The sequence below is a fragment of the Lolium perenne genome, chromosome 3, assembly GCF_019359855.2.
Source record: "Lolium perenne isolate Kyuss_39 chromosome 3, Kyuss_2.0, whole genome shotgun sequence".
Taxonomy (NCBI): Eukaryota; Viridiplantae; Streptophyta; class Magnoliopsida; order Poales; family Poaceae; genus Lolium; species Lolium perenne.
In genome coordinates this window covers 151,260,972-151,283,547 of record NC_067246.2, presented here as the reverse complement: position 1 = coordinate 151,283,547, position 22,576 = coordinate 151,260,972, and the positions used below count along the sequence as shown (strand labels likewise).

Below are 22,576 nucleotides of genomic sequence, written 5' to 3'. Positions count from 1 at the left end.
TTCCATAAAAGATACAAAAGAGGACAGATAGAAGACGACATTGCCAGGAAGATGATGGGATTGGAGTTGATAAAAATCAAGAAAACGCCGGAAGAAGTCCGAAGCTGGCAAACCTAAGCCGCGCACGAAGTGAGCGTTGAAGACCACTAATTCGCTCGGTTCCACCTTGGGTTCCCTCTCGTCACGGGGAATCCGACATGTTACCCCTTCCAGTATACGTCGGGACCAGTATAACCAGTCAATCTCGGCCTGGGAAACATCGGAGCCCTCCCAGCAGCCTCGCGAGTAAGCCGCGAAACTGGGGCCGGCTTCTTGCTCCTGCTCGCCGGTGTCTTCCTGCTCCCCAGCATCTTCATGCCCCCCGGCTACTTCAGGCTCTTCGGCCTCTTCATTCTCCCAGGATACTTCCGACTCGCCGGAAAGCTCTAACTCGGGTTCTTCAGAGGGCATCTGACTAATCCAACCGGTACTAGCTACGAACTAGTTTCACCAATTCTACTCGTTCGAGAAGATTTAAGACATGGAAAAAAGAAGAGGAAAATGCATAAGTAAATCTACCGCCCACGGTGATGAACACGAAGAACGCTAGGAGGAAAAATAAATTGAGACGGTCCGCACTAACCTCAAACGGGCGGCGGAGATTCTCCTCGGTGGCGGCATTGAGTTTGTCGGTGGGATTGGGCTCAGGCGAGAGCGGCGGCGGAGAGGAGTGCGCGGTGGTTCGCAGTGAGAACCGAGGCGAAGAGAACGAGAGTGAGGAACAAGATGGACGGGGCGGTGAACCGTCGCCCCTTAAATAGGGAGAGGCAGTTAATGGGCCGGAAGCTGCTCGGCCCACGTCGCTTCGGCGGTTGGGCTGCCATGTGGCGTAGGGATACACGCGAGAATTAAAAGGGCCACACAGGGTTACACGGATCAAATGCGGTGCCATAAATGCGCGCAGGAGACGAGGTATTTGACCCTCGCTAACCGCTGCAGCATCATGTACAGTGCGCATGTATGTGACATGCACCAATACCGATATATTCTCGACTTCACTGAGGAAACTTAAAGACGAAGAAACCGCCGGAAAGAGGCCGAAAAGATTTTGAAGAGTTCGGTTTATCTGGAGATCTAGATGAGTTCGGCAAGATGCCGGCCTGTATTAAATTGAAATCGGAACGATTAATCCGGTACGCTTTGTATGGGAACTTGGTGCGGTCTGTCGGATGATTCAGCCGGGCCACACCAGCTTCGGGGACTACTGTCAGGGGGATGACCCCCGGTAGGTCAAGACTATGGCAAATAAGCATGATAAAGTATTTATAAACCGGATTAAAGGGTAATCCGGATTATTGAAGACTTGGTTTAATAGTGTTGGATGAAACAATCCGTTATACCAGGAGGGGTATGCCAGAGTAAGGGCATCCAGTGATATCTAAGCCGGAGACATGCCCAAGCTATCTAAAATCTCATGATGAAAAGAACAAGAGTCCAGTTTATACCGGTTAAGTTACCAGGTATCCGACATAGTCTCAACTGTAGCATGTCGGTACCCAGGTCGAAGATACCCTCAAGGACCAAAGGACAAGATGAGCAAAGCAGTCCAGCTTTAATCGAAGCCCTGAGTTCAAAGAAGAAGATTACATCTGTCTGTTCACAATGACGCCAATCACATCATGAGCAACACGTCCATTCTTGTTCACAACTATTACGCATTCAAGTTGATAAACAAGGTCTAGACATATTCAAACCAAAAAATTATGTATCTACCCCCTAACGCTAAACTCTGTCATATGAAGTCAAGCATATGAAGAGAAGTAGTTTTGGGTTTCAAAGATGGAAATTTCAAAAACCGTCCCAAAATTAGCTTCATTTTGGAGTGAATAAGAAGGATACAGGATTAATCTTTCATTTTCATGTTTTAAACTTGTTTAAATCTTGGCCAAACCTAGGATTTGACCAAGATTCAAATGGGCATAAAAATTCAAAAAAGAAATCAAAAAAATGAAAAACCAAAGCACATAAGCTTCTTATGTCATATAGTAAGCATTCAAGTTGATCAACAAAGTCTAGACATATTCAAACAACAAAATTCATGTATATATATACCCCCTAATCCTAAAATCTGTCTTATGAAGTCATCAAGCACGGAGAGAAGTGGTTTTGGGTTTCATTTTTTGATTTATTTTTTAAATTTTTATGCCCATTTGAATCTTGGTCAAATCCTAGCAGGTTTAACCAAGATTTAAACAAGTTTAAAACATGAAAATGAAAAAGTAAGCCTGGATCCTTCTTATTCACTCCAAAATGAAGCTTTTGGGAGGTTTTTTTTTTGAATTTTGCATGTTTCAAACCCAAAAAACCACTTCTCTTCGTGCTTGACTTCATAAGACAGAGTTTAGGGTTAGGGGTAGATACATGATTTTTCTGGTTTGAATATGTCTAGATCTTGGTTTATCAACTTGAATGCTTTTATATATGACATCAGAAGACCATGTGCTTTGTTTTTTTTTTGGATTTCTCTTTTGAAATTTTATGCCCATTTGAATCTTGGTCAAATCCTAGGTTTGACCAAGATTTAAACAAGATTAAAACATGAAAATGAAAAAGTAAGCCTTGATCCTTCTTATTCACTCCAAAATGAAGCTTTTGGGAGGGTTTTTGAAATTTCCATGTTTGAAACCCAAAACACTTCTCTTCGTGCTTGACTTCATAAGACAAAGTTTAGGGTTAGGGGGTAGATACATGATTTTTCTGGTTTGAATATGTCTAGATCTTGTTTATCAACTTGAATGCTTACTATATATATGACATAAGAAGACTATATTTTTCTTTTGTCAAACTATGAGTTTAGGGTTAGGGGGTATATATATACATGATTTTTCTTGTTTAAATATGTCTAGACTTTGTTGATCAACTTGAATGCATACTATATGATGTGCTTTGGTTTTTCATTTTTGATGTCTTTTTTGAATTTTTATGACCATTTGAATCTTGATCAAATACTAGGTTTGACCAAGATTTAAACAAGTTTAAAACATGAAAATGAAAAAGTAAGCCTGGATCCTTCTTATTCACTCCAAAATGAAGCTAATTTTGGGAGGGTTTTTGAAATTTCCATGTTTGAAACCCAAAACCACTAATCTTCGTGCTTGACTTCATAAGACGGAGTTTAGGGTTAGGGGGTAGATACATGATTTTTCTGGTTTGAATATGTCTAGACCTCGTTTATCAACTTGAATGCTTACTATATATATGACATAAGAAGACTATATGCTTTTGGTTTTTCATTTTTTTACTTTTATGCCCATTCTTATGTCATATAGTAAGCATTCAAGTTGATAAACAAGTTCTAGACATACTCAAACCAGAATATTATACTGCATTAGTACAAAGTTTCCTATAGATTCAAGGGTAGGAAAGCCAAGTTAACTCATTTTCATGACTAAGAAGGATCCAAGCTTACTTTTTCATTTTCATGTTTTGAACTTTTTTAAATCTTGGTCAAACCTAGGATTTGACCAAGATTCAAATGGGCATAAAAACTAAAAGAAAATCACAAAATGAAAAACCAAAGCACATAATCTTCTTTATCTCATATAGTAAGCATTCAAGTTGATAAACAAGGTCTAGACATATTCAAACCAGAAAAATCATGTATCTACCCCGTAACCCTAAACTTTGTCTTATGAAGTCAAGCACGACGAGAAGTGGTCCAAAAAGCTTCATTTTGGAGTGACTAAGAAGGATCGAGGCTTACCTTTTCATTTTCATGTTTTAAACATTTTTAAATCTTGGTCAAACCTATTATTTGACAAAGATTCAAATGGGCATAAAAAATCAAAAAAATCAAAAAATGCAAAACTAAAGCATGTAGTCTTCTTATGTCATAATATATTACGCATTCAAGTTGATAAACAAGGTCTAGACATATTCAAACCAAAAAATCATGTATCTACCCCTTAACGCTAAACTCTGTCATATGAAGTCAAGCATATGAAGAGAAGTGGTTTTGGGTTTCAAACATGGAAATTTCAAAAACCCTCCCAAAATTAGCTTCATTTATGAGTGAATAATAAGGATCCAGGCTTAGTTTTTCATTTTCATGTTTTAAACTTTTTTAAATCTTGGTCAAACCTAGGATTTGACCAAGATTCAATTGGGCATAAAAATTCAAAAAATAAATCAAAAATTGAAAAACCAAAGCACATAAGCTTCTTATGTCATATAGTAAGCATTCAATTTGATCAACGAAGTCTAGACATATTTAAACAAGAAAAATCATGTATATATATACCCCCTAACCCTAAACTCTGTCTTATGAAGTCATCAAGCACGAAGAGAAGTTTGTTTTGGGTTTCATTTTTTGATTTCTTTTTTGAATTTTTCTAGTTTGAATATGTCTAGACCTTGGTTTATCAACTTGAATGCTTTTACTATATGACATAAGAAGACCGTGTGCTTTGGTTTTTTATTTTTTTTGGATTTCTCTTTTAAAATTTTATGCCCATTTGAGTCTTGGTCAAATCCTAGGTTTGACCAAGATTTAAACAAGATTAAAACATGAAAAAGAAAAAGTAAGCCTTGATCCTTCTTATTCACTCCAAAATGAAGCGCTTGGGAGGGTTTTGAAATTTCCATGTTTGAAACCCAAAACCACTTCTCTTCGTACTTGACTTCATAAGACAGAGTTTAGGGTTAGGGGGCAAATACATGATTTTTCTGGTTTGAATATGTCTAGACCTTGTTTATCAACTTGAATGCTTACTATATATATGACATAAGAAGACTACATGCTTTTGGTTTTTCATTTTTTGATTTTTTACTTTGATTTTTTTTGCTAAATACTACTACCTCCATCCCAAAACGTAAGGCTTATTTTATTTCTAGAAACTCGAACTATGTCAAGGTAAACTAAGATTTTACAAAAAATCATTATCATGCAAAATACAAAATTAATATCAATACATAGACGATAAAAAATATTTTGGTATGGTATCTGCAAAATATTGTTCTAAAATTTTGGTCAACCTTTACTTGGTTTGACTTTTCAAAAAAAAAGACTTAAGCTTTGTGATGGAGGTAGTACTACTCGTGAAGAAACTATATCCCTCGTGATGAGAAAGAAATATTTTTTACCACCACTCTTTTGTGGACAAATTTTGAAGTGCATTGCAAAAAGAGAAGTACACTCTTTTATGGACAAATTTTAACCCTAAACACTCACTTATTTTAGGATGGAGGGAGTATAGCCCAACTTGTTTTTTTCTTCTGGGCACTACACTGATTTTTCCCTGTGCAATGCTTGGTTCTACCCTTTTTCTCATTGTAATGGTCACTTTAAGTCATTTTTCCCACACACATTTATTTTGTAATTTTCTACAGTGTTGACCGTGCTACTACTATTTGTTTTAGTGCACCTAAAACAAAATTTTATTTTCTAAGTGCCAAATTAATCTAGGGTTGGTTGTGAACCGACGAATAAAATGATAGCCCAAAATAGGAACACCCCAAGGTACAAAAACTAGCATATATGCATGTTTCTATGTACATATATATGACCCTGGGTTTGTAGATAAAAAACATTCATATAGGCCGCTTACTATTAATATACATAAGTTTCTGCTGATTCTCTTGGTTTAGGTATATATATGGTTAGGCATCGCTATTAATTCAGAAAAAAACAAAAAATGTAACACTTCAAGTGAAGTCATTTTAAGTGACATAACAACTAAAATTCAAACATGCATGACCTGTATTTGGAGGTTTTCCCAAAATTCCTTACGAGAACGAGCTACTTCATGCCAAAAGATGCATGTATTCGACTTGAATGAGCTAGCTAATGGCTTAAGCATAAATAGTTTTTCTATAATTGAGGTCATGCATGTTTAAGACACTATAGTGTTCCTTGTATTGAAAAAAAATTAGACGAATTGGATTTTCCATTTTCTTCTAACTAAGACCCATTTTATATTTTCTTAGTGTCGGTAATTATTTATATGTGAAGCACGTACAAAAAAATAAAGGAAAACCAAAGTGCAACACAATATAGTTCAAAAATTGTATACCACTTATTCCACACAAATCATTTATTACATGTTTGTGAAAATATTCTTAGGTTGTACCAAAAATTTATATATGGAAGTTATCACCGATCTCATTAGATCATGTGTAACTAACTAAAAAACTAAAAATAAAACCTTCACAAGTTTTTATCGTCTGACGCGACCTACCATCAATGAAAAACAACAAATATATACCGTTTAAGATTACAGAAGTGCATGCACTTTTTGTGTGTGTAGAAGGTGTTTTATTAGGTACTACCTCCATTCGAGATTATAAGAGACCATCACGTGACCATATATAGATTGTCAGTTTGACCCACATAACTTCAATCATATGTACAACACTCAAATTGCATCATTAGAAGTAGAACATTTGAACTTTGTAATGATATATATTTTTAATATAAACATTTGTATTATGTTTGTCAAATTGACAATCTAGGAGCGTGTTGCCCTACTAATTAATGTCGAATGGACTGATGCAGTAAGCAGGAATGGTGTACTTTGATTAGCTAAGAGCGAGGTATGTCACGCGGATCGATCGGTCCTCTTCCCAGAGTTATATGACACAGATCGGTCCTCTCCCCACTGTTGTTCCTCTTCGATCCAGCGGCACAAAATCCTCTATTTCTCTCTCAGCCTATCCTTCCTAGCCGCCTTGATCTGAATATTTTTGTGAAAGTTCAATTACAAACTTTCGATTTTGACCAATCTTTGAACAAAAAAACCCACCTTGATCAGAGTACCTCACCATGTATCAAGTCAGTTAACAAACCTCTCCAAAAAACCTTCTATGGATTTTTTTACCTAGCCTTTCAATTTTTAGTGTGAGTTTTAGATTTTTTTAGGAAGGTCAATTACAAACTTTGGAATTTACGCAGCCCCACCTATCAGATGTCAGCAGATAACGGTTTACATATTGACCAGACGGCACCGTGCTTGTACTTTGGAGCAGTTGTGAGAGATTCAGGGAAGAGCGAGGGGAAAAGTGAAGCACAAGTTTTTCGGCAAATGGCATTTTTAGTCTCAAAATCGTAATTAATATTGGCAAATGGCATATTTAGTCTCAAATTCATAATTAACAATGGCTAATTATTTTTCGGCCGGATTAGTGGAGTGCTTAGTAATTAATAGCGGCTAACTAACATTCGTTCCACCACATTCCACCGATTCGGTGGAATGGGTGCATTTCGCATATGGGGAGAATATTCCGTTTTGAGGAACCACTCGGTTCCGTTCCATTCCACACCGAACACAAGAATTGGCTCTAGGTGTGGAACGATTCCGTTCCATTCCACTCGGTTCTAGAACCGAACACACCCTAAGAAATGAGGGAGACGAAAATAGAAAACCCCAGAAAAAATCGGAGCAAGGATTCGCGAGCAAGGGTCGCAGATAGAGTGAGCACCTGACGGAAGAGTTGAGCGCAGAGGAGTACTGTCTGGCAGTGAGTTATATTTTGGGACAGAGGCTGTCGGTCCTCCCTGCAGACTGCCCTGAGAAAGCATAGCAATTGCAGAGGTACCGACGAAAGCCAATGGGACCACAATTGACATATAGAGTAGGTGATACATGTCTCCCGCTTCGCCCTAGAATTTTTCTCTATTTCTCTCTCTCTCTCTCTCTCTCTCACACACAAGGCCCTCGAAGGACCTGGAGTAGGCATTAGAATAGCGGCGGGTCTACATTTATAGAAAGACCTCGCAAAGAAATTAAAATGCACAATCATCCCTATGCTTTCCACATAACACCCAAATAGCTATTGCGAAACACGACACGACAGAGTCCAATTTCTCCCAAGTAGTTATCTACTAGGCATTTCGGCATTCATGAGATTATGCGGCATATGTTTTGAGCATGTGCCCAAAAGTAGGAGATATACCAAAATCTATTCAAATTAGAATATAAATAAGCAAAAAAACACATACATACAAATATAACTTCCTCATGTCATGATAAATCTTCATATCACATTAATAGCGATCCTATGGGTTGAATAAAAATCTGTGTCAATTTTTGAGATGAATCCATCCATTCATATTCATACAAAAGATGGCTAGGGTGTGGGATTTCTAATAAGTTTTGGTCACGACAACTATATTTATTTTTCCCAAATTTGGGAGGAACGTCTACAATATATATAGTTTAAATGCGAGTAAAATAGGCCAGACATAAATCATCAAGAATTAAACCAGATTTAGCCATAGTTCAAGATGATTTGTTATATCGTATAATTATTCGCCATCCAATATATGAGTTCTACTAATTAAGTTGGAAAATTGAAGTGGGAAAACATTACATTATTATTTATAGTAGCCTCTTACAAACTAGCATTTTGTAGTCAAACATATATATGGTCACTATCTACATTGTTAGAAATTAAACCAAATCCAATTCATACATACATGCTGATATATATAGCATTATTTTATGAAACCATGCATAATCCAACTCTTAATGATTCCAAAAACATATTCATATAGCTTGGGCGTTTTTAAGTTAATTTGTAGATTCATGCATATAGTGCATGCCATTCTAGATAGATACCAGCAGGTTAATAAGTCCGCACATTCGTGTCCCTGTTTTGTGGGCCAACATTTAATATATGCCCAAACTAGCTAATTGTTCCAATTTGAGTAATAAATCGGCCATGAATAACTCGATGAAAAAGTAAATCCAAATACAACTACAAGTTAAAAATGGTCACACTACATAGTTTCTCATCGTGTGTCTACTTTATATATACATGTGAAAAGTTCATGAGAATGGCATAGGTTTGCACCTTGTTCACTTCGTAGTTTTTGTGCGTTTCACAAAAATACTCACATTAATTAAGACATCTTTTCAACTAATATATATCGTAGGAGTGCTTTAATTAATTATGCGAGTTCTCATGTGCAATGCACATGTAACTTACTAGTATATATATAGTCCGAACACAAGATTATATTTAAAGAACAATAATAATAGCAGTTATATTCCAAAAATGGGAATATTTTAAGCATATATAGAAGCTTGTAGAATGATGGTGAAGTGTGTTTTTGGTACTATGCATAGCTAGTGTTCATGGTGCAAAAGGCTAAGAGCATCCAATATGTTGTCTCCACAAGACCTATATACGTACTAGAAGGAAAAAATAGTCGATAAGGTTGTCTATTAACTAGTTCAGGTTATCCACAAGAACATTTCTTATGCATGGGTGACCTATAAACCGCTTGTGGGCCGTCCAGAAACAATAGAAAATAATTTACCTCCCCTTCCCCTCTCATACATGAGTACACCAATGGCACACACACACACCATGGTGCCCAGGCACAATGCATCATGACCGTACAATTACATCATGGGTTTGAGATTGCATCATATGTGTATAAAGGAGAGAAAATCACTTTCCAAATATCAGCAGGAGTGAGAATGCACTTTCCATTTATTAGAAATAGAGACAAAACACTTCGTAGTTTTGCTGTGCAGGTTTCCTTTTATGATTTGTGGTGCCTATATATATATGTATATATATGTGTGTGTGTGTGTGGGGGGGGGGGGGGTCCCATGTTAATTCTAACCTTGACTTCATATAGCGGGAGACATCATAATTAAGATAAGTGTGGCGGGACATATCTTATGGCAAAAGTTCACACTATAGGTGATGCTTTAAGGTCATCCACACTATATATGTTGTCCACTAGACCTACCCACCACAAAGGAAAAAGTAGTCGATAGGTTGTCTATATTAGTTATCAGTATAATGTAACCAGCTATGGCTGCCCACAGTGATTTGATCGTGTACATCGTCGGATCCTCGAATTAACGCATCAGATTGCTTGGTCGTTTCACCTCCCGCGCAAAGGCCTTTTCACCCGTTACCTAGCCCTTTACCGTCAGGCCAACATGGCTGGGCTGCTACTCCCAGGATCGCCCTGGGTGTCCTCTCATTAACTGGGCCAACAAGCTGTTAAATGGGCTGCTAATCCTCTGCTCTGTACTAGAGACGCGACAATGTGGGGGGAAAGACTGCCCTCAAAAAAAATGTGGGGGAAAGACACGGTAACGCGGTGATGCAGCCGCGAGACTGGTGTCGTTTCTTTGGGCAATTAATGGATAACAAAATAGTTCGGCACAGCCGTCCTTTCGTTCTCTTCCCCGGACGCCTCCCCTCCCCTTATTCATGACGTTACTTCTTCTCTGATCTACTGAATTCTTTGATCTACTAGTAAAACTAGATGACCCATTGCGCTGTCGCGCAAATGGCATAATTAAATCAGAATTTAAACCATAAATTTTAACTTAATAATTAGCATGAAATTTAGCTGCTTTAGTATATTATAGACACACCATTTCATAGAGACATTGCACTAAGATATGCTAATGCTAATTTAGTACGATTTCACATTATTATTTTTTTAGCTTTTACGCTTTTGGATAAGCTTCTCCACCAAATTTTGGTTATTGTATCGAAAAGAGGTAGCATCATAAAAAAAGAATAAAAGGATAATTACTGATTTCAAAAAGAATATTTCTTCTTATTGTGAGTAGAAGAAAAAATGTTTGGTTCGAGATCTTGAGCCCCTTTACCGATGGCACGGAACCATAAACTATTTCCACCACTTTTCTCGGCTGATACCGTCCATCCCATTGTGATTTGCGCTCCTCCGTCTTGAATTTCTACACCTCCCTCCCTTCCCTCCACCTCATCTAATCCACTGACCAAGTACTCTGTCGTGGCCATCCACGCCATCAGCTAAAACCATCCACGCCATTCGCTGCTCACCCCAAGATTTAACAAATTAAGCATTTCAGAATCCTAAGACAATATGTTGTCAATTAAGAATCCGAACACATTACATTTAGAGAAATAGTTGAAAATCTTAAAGAATGTATTTCTAAAATAATGACAATGCAATCTGCTGAAAGCCACCAATACCATTAGGAAACAAAATGTACACTTTGCAGATTAAGGTAAGGTAACTTCATGATGTATCTCATGATGTATCTGGTGCCTATGATAGTACCAGAATCATACCAGACTTGGTTTTCATGTCAAGCATAGATTTAATAACACTAAGTAGTATATGATTGTTTTTTGCAGCTGTAAGTTCTATCTATTATTCAAGTGACCAAAACATGAGACTGTCACAATTTACCGTTAATCAAAAAACACACACTTAGTCGGCAAGCGTTTGTATACTGATTCCTCAAAGAAAAAGAGTTTCTATACCGATACCGATATAACAATAACTATAAACTATGTCAACTCCATGTGACTTAAACACATGCTTTAGTCAATGATGTGCAACTCACTAAAAGAAATATGGACACGTCACTGCAAGATCCATTAGTTTGTTGGAGTGTTTTTGGTCACATATTAGTCGAGTATTAACTTTCTTGACAGAGTACAATAAGAACACATAACACTCGTATTTTTATTCGAAGTAAGACATACAATCATTAACCCAACATAATGGCTGAGTATTCAGTTTTTTGTGCGAGTACCTCAAATTAGTTTCGCAAGTAACACATACTCCTATTGATGAGTATTCACTTCTATGCAAATTGAGAATTTCTAAATTGTGTAAACTACATTGTTTTTTTTAACATGACAAGATCCTGAAAATAAACTCCATTGAAATATTTGGAAAACCTCTAAATAGGGGTATAAGGAACCAGTAGAGTATTAATACATCAATTATAGAGGGCAAAGGAAAAAAGAAGGCATCACAAAGAGGCCATAAACTGGAAGAACGTGACAAACAGGGCCTATGTAATATACCAAATCATCAATCGGTTTCCCGACCAAAACTGTTTTGACACTTATTCTCCAGTTTCCATAGTAGATATAATCTTATTGTGTACAAACTCTGAGTGTGAAGAGAGCATTCATGATCTCACAATAGTAGCCTCAGCAAGACAACAATAGTTGATCAAACCACAACCTTTTTCTCTGGAACAGGAGTATCAAGTCTGTAACATACAATACATCTGTGACTACAAAAACATACAGTAAAGGCTAAGATCAAATAGTTTAGAAAATATCATGTTTTTTCAAGATAAAATAAGAACAGAAAATAGTAAGTGCAATTTAGTCTTCCTACTGAATGTTAAAAAAATATAAGCAACTTGCATTGAATTACATTGGCTTAGAAATCTTATATCTGCAACCACCTAGGAACTTTTCCTTTATAATCAGAAATTACAGCTTCATTTGGGATGATATAAAGCAAGAAAACCATATCAATTATGCTTATAACTTTTCTTACGTCATTATATAGGCTCAGTATGAAGCCTATTCAGAACCACTTTGCACTACTGAATTTTGGGAGCATATGCCATTAAGATCTCATAACTAATATTGCTAATAACATATTCAACACACTAAAATCTTGGCACTAACATGTAATATCAGAATGCTGATGGAAGTGGAAAGAAAATATTATCTGAGCATACTTCGCATCCTAATAATATTTGAAAGATCTCAACACTAACTTGTATTTTCAAATACTGATGGAGGTGGAAAGGAAAATATTATATGAACACGCTGGTTACCCTAATAATATTTGACCGATTTTGAAAAAAATACTTGAAGCATTCCTTCTTGGTAATAATTTCTAGTACTTTAGCACTACAAGTACGTATTAACAAAATAAAATTCCGTACATAATAAGAAAACTTTTCTTGAGATTTTCCCTTATTCGCTAATCCACTATAGGTATAGTTTATAATCAAGAGATTCAACCTTTCCTTTCAGAGAACTAAAGCAAATCCGTTAAACTGTTCAATAATGGTTCAAAGTAGTATTACTTTAGGAGGTAGATCTAGGAGGATTTTTCTAATGATGGTTCAATAAATCCATGTAGTACATATGAGTATCACAAAACAAATAGTTCAAAATATTACATCACGAAGAATAAAAGGTTTATCCTCATTGACCGGCCTTAATTTGATCTTCAGTTTTGCCCCTTAGGTACAGGTGGAAGTCAATGGCAGCAATAGCAATGTAGAACATAACATACAGTTTTGTCAAGCGGGTATACGTAAGTAGACGGTACAACAGATGACTAAACTAACAATTAAAAGCACACACAAAAATAAATTGCCTCAAAATAAGGGGAAATGGATCTCCTGGACAACTGCAATCCAAATAACATGAGTCACAAAACCATGAACGATGCGCAGTGCAAACTATACTCCTAGCTAGATGAACAAACAATTCTAAATCCAGCTAATTAAGTTAGAAATTGAGTAACAAAAAACAACAAGGTTTCCCTCTACCATAAAAAGAGTGTGGTCGGTATGATGACAGCTCAACTCCTTTTATACCTTACTAAAGACTGAAGCTAAAGGTTCCCTGCATCCAGTTCTTTGTTTAGCTATATATGGTAAGAAAATGCTAGTACAATCTAATATTGGTGTCTTAGTAGTTGTTGTGGCTTCAACTAAAGAACCAATCTCGTTTCTAATACAAAAATATAAATATACATATAATGTAGAAGCGAGCTTGGAACTGGACTGTTTTGATAAATAAAGTAAAAAAACAGATTGCCATTAATTCACCGCTATTGATATTTACATGATCATTTCTTTAAAAATGCAATGTTGTACTTATCTTTCCCATAGTTTAATAAACATCATTACACAAGCACCAAGAACAAATTTTGCACGACCAAGGAAATTGCTACATTTGCCAAATTTCACCCATCGAGAGATATACTGCTCATGGTTTCATTTTCATACCAAACAAGTAGTTTTTTATGGTGGAAATGAAGCTTACTTGTAACAAAGAAATGGTATGTTTTGGCCATAACACAAATGTGGCTATAACAGAACCAAAGCAATATTATGTGTTTTTTTTTCATAAGGAGCGTTATTACCTTGTTCCCATTCTGAAACGGCCAGGTCTATGGAGACATAGTACCATGAGCGCCTCCTAAATAGAAGCCTCCCATCCTGACTGGAAGCAAGAAGGAAGCGAGATGCTGGTGCAGAGAGGGTGACAAGGACGAGCGGCGAAGAGGCCCACAGGGCTCCGAAACCTAGCAAGATGACCATCTCGTCCTGGAACTGCAGCAACACGAGGTGTGATCGAAATCTGCAAGCCATATTTTCTTTGATGCCCAAGTCTTGGAGCAGATTTGATGATTTCGCATACAAAAATAAGAGGCTGCGCTGCTACCAACCAGAAGAACCAACAGGTCACGAAAGGACTTATGACAGGGGCAGGCTGCTAACGGCAAGGGTGCTGAAGGCCGTGGTGCTGCGCCATCCCGTCGCGTCGTCTTCCTAAGCTGGGAGCTCTGGCGCTCAGCCACCTTCGGCTCAATGGCCGCGGCGTTGCCCAGCCGCTAGTCACCTGCGTGGGAGAAATCGTGTCGGTGACTTGGCAGGACCCACCATGCACCACCCGAGGCCGCCGTTGTCCACCAACAGCGGCTGCCGAATAGATGAAGAGAAAAAGCTGAACAGAGGCCACTAATGCTCTTCAGACCTGGAGAATTTAACATCTGAATCAGAGACATCACTAAACCCTATAAGTGCAGCAATGGATAAATGTTGCATAAAGTACCGTCTGAAACAACGGGGAACCTGACAATTTATTCTTCCTCGAATTGATATACGCTGTATAGTAAGGAGGAGTAGGAATGAAGTAAACTGGCTAGTTCACAGGGTGTATAGTTCTTACATTGTTTTCCTGCAAAATCCCCACCCTGAATCATGAAATCCTTTGATGATTCGGTGGAAGAAGCAGCCCTTGTATACATCCCCTTTTTCTCCTGCCCCAACCAAAACAGAGAGAAACGATGCATGAGTCCAGATACATACTACTGGACACACTTACTGACATAAGGAATGGATTTGCTCTCAAAATTGGGGCATGGGGAGAGCTAATTTGCATAGTATTGATTAGCCTGATATACCAGTGCACAGGGCACGGAAGTTGTCAATCATCTTTGGGACGACCTCGCCGAAGAGACCGATGACCACCTTGCCCACGCGCTTCCCGCCGATCTCAACCTCGAAGAAGAATTTGCTCGTTACCTTGGCCTGGAGCTCCACGTCACCCTGCAGCAGCAGACCAAGGCAAATTCAACCACCACGCAAAGGCTAGCGCCGAGCACGTAATCGCAACAGCTGGTACACGGCCTCATGGAGGGCGAACAGCGCGCATACCGAGCCTGAGCGACCCGCGGAGCTGATAAAAGAAGAGATAAAATTAACCTGGAGTCATTGACCATGTTTCTTGCCATGGAAGCTCCCCTGGTCTTGCCGGGAGAAGATCTCGAGGCCCCGGGATGCGGTGGAGTCGATTGGCGTGCCACCGCTGACGCCCTCTTCTGGGACATGCTCCTTGAGCTCCTCCTTCGCCCGCGTGCCACGGTGGCCACCCCATCCGGCTCGATCCGCACGCCTCCACTTCTTCCAAGATGCTCTCCACAAAGGCAATTCTATGTAAGGATGAATGAAAGGAACCAAGCATCAAAGTGCAGAATCGAAGTATCCAAGTATTAGAAGTAATGAGCAGAGGGAGCATAGCTTAAAACAAACTGAGTTCAAATCAAGAAACCAATTATCAAAGTGCAGAATCAAACAAACCAAGTATCGAAGTGCAGAATCAAAGAAAGGATGAGCTGAGTTTCATAGTCATGAAAATTAAACACACACATAGCACTCGTCCTCTCCCTATGCTTTTAGTTCAGGATAATATCAGCATGCTATTTCTCTCGCGTGGAACATTATTCAGTCCAAATGGTCTTGCTAATCATTTAGGTGCAACGGTAGAAAACAGAAATGGCACAATCAACACAGCTAAAACTAAAGAATAATAATGCTTATAGAGCTAAGAACAGGTCTATACAGTCCCTCTAATTATTCAGCTACAAAGAGAGAAAATAACAGTGGCACAATACTCAGAACTAACCACATTCTGAAACTCATCATCTTTAGAACCAAAATGACAAGAATCCAAATTGATCATGTACATGCAAATATTAAAGCACGCAAAATTTAGCAAATAAAAAATGCAGCTGACTGAAGATACATGATAAAATAAAAAATAATTCTCTAATTCATTTTATAGAGTAAACAATCAAACAGACTTGATCGAAGATTCCTTTAATCTTTTCAGTTTGGTTACACAGTATAAATGAGCACGGTGATGGTGATATTAACAAATGAAGCTTGCATGCCCACACCAATAGGGTATTATGAATGGAACTCCAAATACTTCAGGACAATACAATACAAAAATAAGTAGGTCATGCAGTATAGTAAAGTTAATTATAACAGTAATACCTTTGTTTCACTCCTAGCTAGATGAACAAACAATTCTAAATCCAGCAAATTAAGTTAGAAATTGAGTAACGAAAAACAACAAGGTTTCCCTCTACCATAAAAAGAGTGTGGTCGGTATGATGACAGCTCAACTCCTTTTACCTTACGAAAGACTGAAGCCAATGGTTCCCTGCATCCAGTTCTTTGTTTAGCTATATATGGTAAGAAAATGCTAGTACAATCTAATATTGGTGTCTTAGTAGTTGTTGTGGCTTCAACTAAAGAACCAATGTCGTTTCTAATACAAAAGTATAAATATACATATAATGTAGAAGTGAGCTTAGAACTGGGCTGTTTTGATAAATAAAGTACAAAAACAGATTGCCATTAATTCACCGCTACTGATATTTACATGATCATTTCTTTAAAAATGCAATGTTGTATTTATCTTTCCCATAGTTTAATAAACATCATTACACAAGCACCAAGAACGAATTTTGCACGACCAAGGAAATTGCTACATTTGCCAAATTTCACCCATCGAGAGATATATCGCTCATGGTTTCATTTTCATACCAAACAAGTAGTTTTTTATGGTGGAAATGAAGCTTACTTGTAACAAAGAAATGGTATGTTTTGGCCATAACACAAATGTGGCTATAAGAGGACCCAAAGCAATATTATGTGTTTTTTATCATAAGGAGCGTTATTACCTTGTTCCCATTCTGAAACGGCTAGGTCTATGGAGACCTAGTACCATGAGCGCCTCCTAAATAGAAGCCTCCCATCCTGACTGGAAGCAAGAAGGAAGCGAGATGCTGGTGCGAGAGAGGGTGACGAGGACGAGCGGCGAAGAGGCCCACAGGCTCCGAAACCTAGCAAGATGACCATCTCGTCACGGAGATGCAGCAACACGATGTGTGATCGAATCTGCAAGCCATATTTTCTTTGATGCCCAAGTCTTGGAGCAGATTTGATGATTTCGCATACAAAAATAAGAGGCTGCGCTGCCACCAACCAGAAGAACCAACAGGTCGCGAGAGGACTTATGACAGGCAGGCTGCTAACGGCAAGGGTGCCAAGGCCGTGGTGCTGCGCCATCCCGTCGCGTCGTCTTCCTAAGCTGGGAGCTCACGCTCAGCCACCTTCGGCTCAATGGCCGCGGCGTTGCCCAGCTGCCAACACTGCGTGGGAGAAATCGTGTCGGTGACTTGGCAGGTCCCACCCAGCACCACCCGAGGCCGCCGTTGTCCACCAACAAGCGGCTGCCGAATAGATGAAGAGAAAAAGCTGAACAGAGGCCACTAATGCTCTTCGGACCTGGAGAATTTAACATCTGAATCGTAGACATCACTAAACCCTATAAGTGCAGCAATGGATAAATGTTGCATAAAGTACCATCTGAAACAACTGGGAACCCGACAATTTATTCTTCCTCGAATTAATATACGTTGTATAGTATGGAGGAGTAGGAATGAAGTAAACTCGGCTAGTTCACGGGGTGTATAGTTCTTACATTGTTTTCTGCCAAAATCCCCACCCTAAATCATGAAATCCTTTGATGATTCGGTGGAAGAAGCAGCCCTTGTATACATCCCCTTTTTCTCCTGCCCCAACCAAAACAGAGAGAAACGATGCATGAGTCCAGATACATACTACTGGACACAATTACTGACATAAGGAATGGATTTGCTCTCAAAATTGGGGCGTGGGGAGAGCTAATTTGCATAGTATTGATTAGCCCTGATATACCGGTGCACGAAATGGAAGTTGCCAATCATCTTTGGGACGACCTCTGAGCGCAATCCAAAAATGCATTTAGCATCAGCACAAGATTCAGTCCTAACAAGAAATATCATTTGTCTAGCAATAATTGAGAAATCCTTCTTATTACCTGAACAACTTAAAATAGTCACGAAGATATAAACCTAACACATAGGTATAAGCAATTAATATTCCACCATGTAAAGGTTTCACCAAGGACATATACAAAATATGTAGAAAACTACATAGTTTGCCACAGAAGGTACCAACATCAGTAGAAGCTAATATCATCTTTACAGTGTTATGTTTTTCTAGCTCTTAATGCTTATGACATAGATTTCAGATCTAGAATATGAAGAAGAGAGGCAAAGGAAGGATAACTACCTGAACAAGTGAGAGGAGGGCAGGGAGGAGTATTGCTAGGATACATCAGAATCCAATCGTGTTCAGTATAGAGAGGTGGCATATATTATGATCCCTGGCCGATATAGTTGAAGTTCAAAGACGATTCAAACTCATGAAAACATTTATCATAAACCGTGACTTCTGGCCAATATACCTTCACAAGCTGATGGTCGGATACGAGCATACTCTGCAACAAAAGGTTCCCCATGAACAAATACAAATGATAGCTTGTATGGCACCATCTGGATTATACACCATATTACCATGTACAATTTTACCTACACGAGAACCACCAATAGGTTGTACTAAAGCGTAGTAACGCACTAAGAGCTAATTCATCAATACTGCAGTGATTCTAGGTACCTTGCAGAAGATGCATGGACTGAACCTCTGCAGCTGCACATCGCATACAACATCAAGGGACATCAACTCTTTGCTCAAATCACCCTCATGTGACTCTTATCTAATGAGATCGGAAATCAAGATGGGATCCTGCAAGCCTTCACGAGAGAATAAATCAGGTGAAGGAGGAGCTCAATGACAACCAGCCAGCCCATATAACTCAACACAATAGGGAAGAATCAATAAAAAACTGGAAATAGGAGGAGGCAGAGGAACTCACGGGAGAACAATGAGGAAGTAGGTAGACAGGTGGAGCTAGGCACTGCGATGCGCCCGGAACAAACCTGTGTGTATTGTTCTCAGCTTATTCTTACGGTGAACATAAACAAAATATACATCGCTAGGACATCAAGCTACTACATCATCAATCATCGAAGCGTCGAAATATGAATAAAAGCCAAATATGCTTGATGGTTCCTCATGAACCAACAAACTATAAATTATCATCCTGGGAGGCAACACCAACAACTATTTTAAGCAAGCTACTCAAGCATGCAACTAAACTCCTGATCTCAACTAATCCCTCTCGGGTCTGATATATTATTTCATTGTTAGCAAAAGAGAAGATATAGGTTAAAGTAAAATCCTATATCATCTCCTTTGTACAGCAAAAAATGTGTTAATATCCTAAAAGAAATCTAAAGAATGCTGCAGATTGGCACACTGGCCAAGATTAATATCTTTCAAGATTTACAATTAACGTGTAACAGATTCTAACACTTCAAAATTACCAAGGATGCTGCAGATTGGCACACTCACCAAAGATGAACGGGAGCATCCCGACCTGTGCTCCATGCTAATCTTTCAAAGCCTGCCGGTGTCTACACAAACAAAGAGGAAAAGCCCCAAATCAGCTCACCCTGATTCACCAAAGAAACAAAAAATCGAAGTACACAAACCTGACCGTAGTTTCCACTCCATATTTTGCCTCTCTTGTGGATCCGACACAATCTTCAAACTAATATAGTACCAAATCTACAGGTTGATAATGGCAAACATGTGTTGCTGTTGCCTCTGCACAAACCTGTGAATTTCCACAAAACTATTAGAGATCGAGCTCGTCGGCGGCAAGACACAAAAATCTGAATCGCGGCGGACGGACCCATCCATCTCTCGGCCGTAGATACAAAGAGAAGAATGGAGGCAAGGAAGGGACGAGCCTTACCCGAAGGTGGATCTGGCTTGGTCATCCCTCGCTTGCTTGTCCCGACGCCACACGTACCTCCGCGGTCGTCGCTCGCCGTCCTCTATCTACCGGCTCTTCTCCACGAGCTGGAGCCCCGGCGTCGTGCTGCTCCACCTGCCCCATGAGACGGAGCCGGAGCTCGCCGCGCCCAACCAAGCCCGCCCGCCCGCCTGGGCCCGCCCTTCCCGAGCTCGCGCCGGCCTCCCCTTCCCTGAGCCGGAGCACGCCGCGGCCGCTCACGGCCGCCCCCGCTCGATCTGGAGCTCGCTCGCGCCATGACGGAGATATTCAGGAGGCGGCTGGAGCGACGACAGTGAGAGCATGGGATAAGTAAGCCGTCGATCTACAAACTTCAGAGAAAAAAAAGGAATAAGGGGGATTCGATCGATCTAAATTAACACCAAACACATGAAAGACAGGATCAAAGATTACCTCAACCATCAATCCCTGCCTCCTGATTCATTTTCTCTCTCCCGCACCTCTTCCTGTCCTCCCGAGCCGCCGCCTCGATCTCCACCATGCCGTCGTCGCACCTCCTCCTCTCCTGCCCAGGACCACCGTCGTCGCGCCTCCCGGCACTGCGCCGGCCTGGTCGCCGCGCCGCTCCGTCCCGAGCGTCCGGTGTCGCCGCGCCGCTCCGTCCCGAGTGTCCGGTGGTCAGACCGGGGTGGCTCAGCGGTCGTCGCCCTCGACGCGCCAAACGGGGACCGTAGTCGGAGCACATGGCCTCCATGGCGCTGGCCGGGAGGAGGAGGAGAGGATTGGGGAAGGAGGAAGGAGGTGCTGATTGGGGATGGGAGAGGAGGAGGAGGCGTGCATTGGGGGCTAGGATTTTCACCCGGTCCAAAACAAGGTGAAAGAAGGCGACCTGAGCCAGCCCCGTTCCGTGTCTCTGGCGGGAGGCCCCACGCGCAAGATGGCCCAGCGGTCATGTACCCAGCAGCAGGCAGCAGGTAACAAAAGTAATAACCGGATCGGATGGCTGTGGGTGAAAGTGAAGGAGATATGCCCTAGAGGCAATAATAAAGTGGTTATTATTTATATCTTTATGTTTATGATAAATGTTTATATATCATGCTATAATTGTATTAACCGAAACATTAGTACATGTGTGATATGTAGACAAACAAGAAGTCCCTAGTATGCCTCTTAAACTAGCTTGTTGATTAATGGATGATTAGTTTCATAATCATGAACATTGGATGTTATTAATAACAAGGTTATGTCATTGTGTGAATGATGTAATGGACACACCCAATTAAGCGTAGCATAAGATCTCGTCATTAAGTTATTTGCTATAAGCTTTCGATACATAGTTACCTAGTCCTTATGACCATGAGATCATGTAAATCACTTATACCGGAAAGGTACTTTGATTACACCAAACACCACTGCGTAAATGGGTGGCTATAAAGGTGGGATTAAGTATCCGGAAAGTATGAGTTGAGGCAGATGGATCAACAGTGGGATTTGTCCATCCCGATGACGGATAGATATACTCTGGGCCCTCTCGGTGGAATGTCGTCTAATGTCTTGCAAGCATATGAATGAGTTCATAAGAGACCACATACCACGGTACGAGTAAAGAGTACTTGTCAGGAGACGAGGTTGAACAAGGTATAGAGTGATACCGAAGATCAAACCTCGGACAAGTAAAATATCGCGAGACAAAGGGAATTGGTAATATATATGTGAATGGTTCATTCGATCACTAAAGTCATCGTTGAATATGTGGGAGCCATTATGGATCTCCAGATCCCGCTATTGGTTATTGGTCGGAGTGAGTACTCAACCATGTCCGCATAGTTCTCGAACCGTAGGGTGACACACTTAAAGTTGGATGTTGAAATGGTAGTACTTGAATATGGAATGGAGTTCGAATATTTGTTCGGAGTCCCGGATGAGATCCCGGACATCACGAGGAGTTCCGGAATGGTCCGGAGAATAAGATTCATATATAGGATGTCATTTTATGTAAATTAAAATGTCGCGGAAGGTTCTATGGAAGGTTCTAGAAGGTTCTAGAAAAGTCCGGAAGAAACCACCAAGGAAGGTGGAGTCCACATGGGACTCCACCTCCATGGCCGGCCAGCCCTAGATGGGGTGGAGTCCCAAGTGGACTCCACCATAGGGGGCCGGCCACCACCCACATGGGAGGTGGGAATCCCACCTTTGGGTGGGAGTCCTAGTTGGGCTAGGTTTCCCCCTCCTATGGAAGGTTTTGGTTTCGGGTCTTATTCGAAGACTTGGACACCAACACTTGGGATCCACCTATATAATGAGGGGCCAAGGGAGGGGGCCGCCCACCCAAAGACCACAAGCTGGCCGCCCCCCCTTGAGTGGCCGGCCACCCCCTCCCAAACCCTAGCTTTGCTCCTCCACTCCATATTGCCCGCGTAGCTTAGCGAAGCTCCGCCGGACTTCTACACCGCCACCGACACCACGCCGTCGTGCTGTCGGATTCAAGAGGAGCTACTACTTCCGCTGCCCGCTGGAACGGGGAGGTGGA

General features: G+C 40.3%; 1 long non-coding RNA gene across 1 annotated transcript; it reads right to left on the bottom strand.

Annotated features, from left to right (window-relative positions):
- Positions 1-18,462: 18,462 nt before the first annotated feature.
- Positions 18,463-18,965, bottom strand: LOC127326967 (uncharacterized). Its single transcript, XR_011754135.1, has 3 exons — positions 18,843-18,965; positions 18,634-18,757; positions 18,463-18,552 (listed from the first exon to the last, which is right to left on the bottom strand). It is a non-coding gene; the product is annotated as an uncharacterized lncRNA (long non-coding RNA).
- Between the last annotated feature and the right edge of the window lie 3,611 nt (positions 18,966-22,576).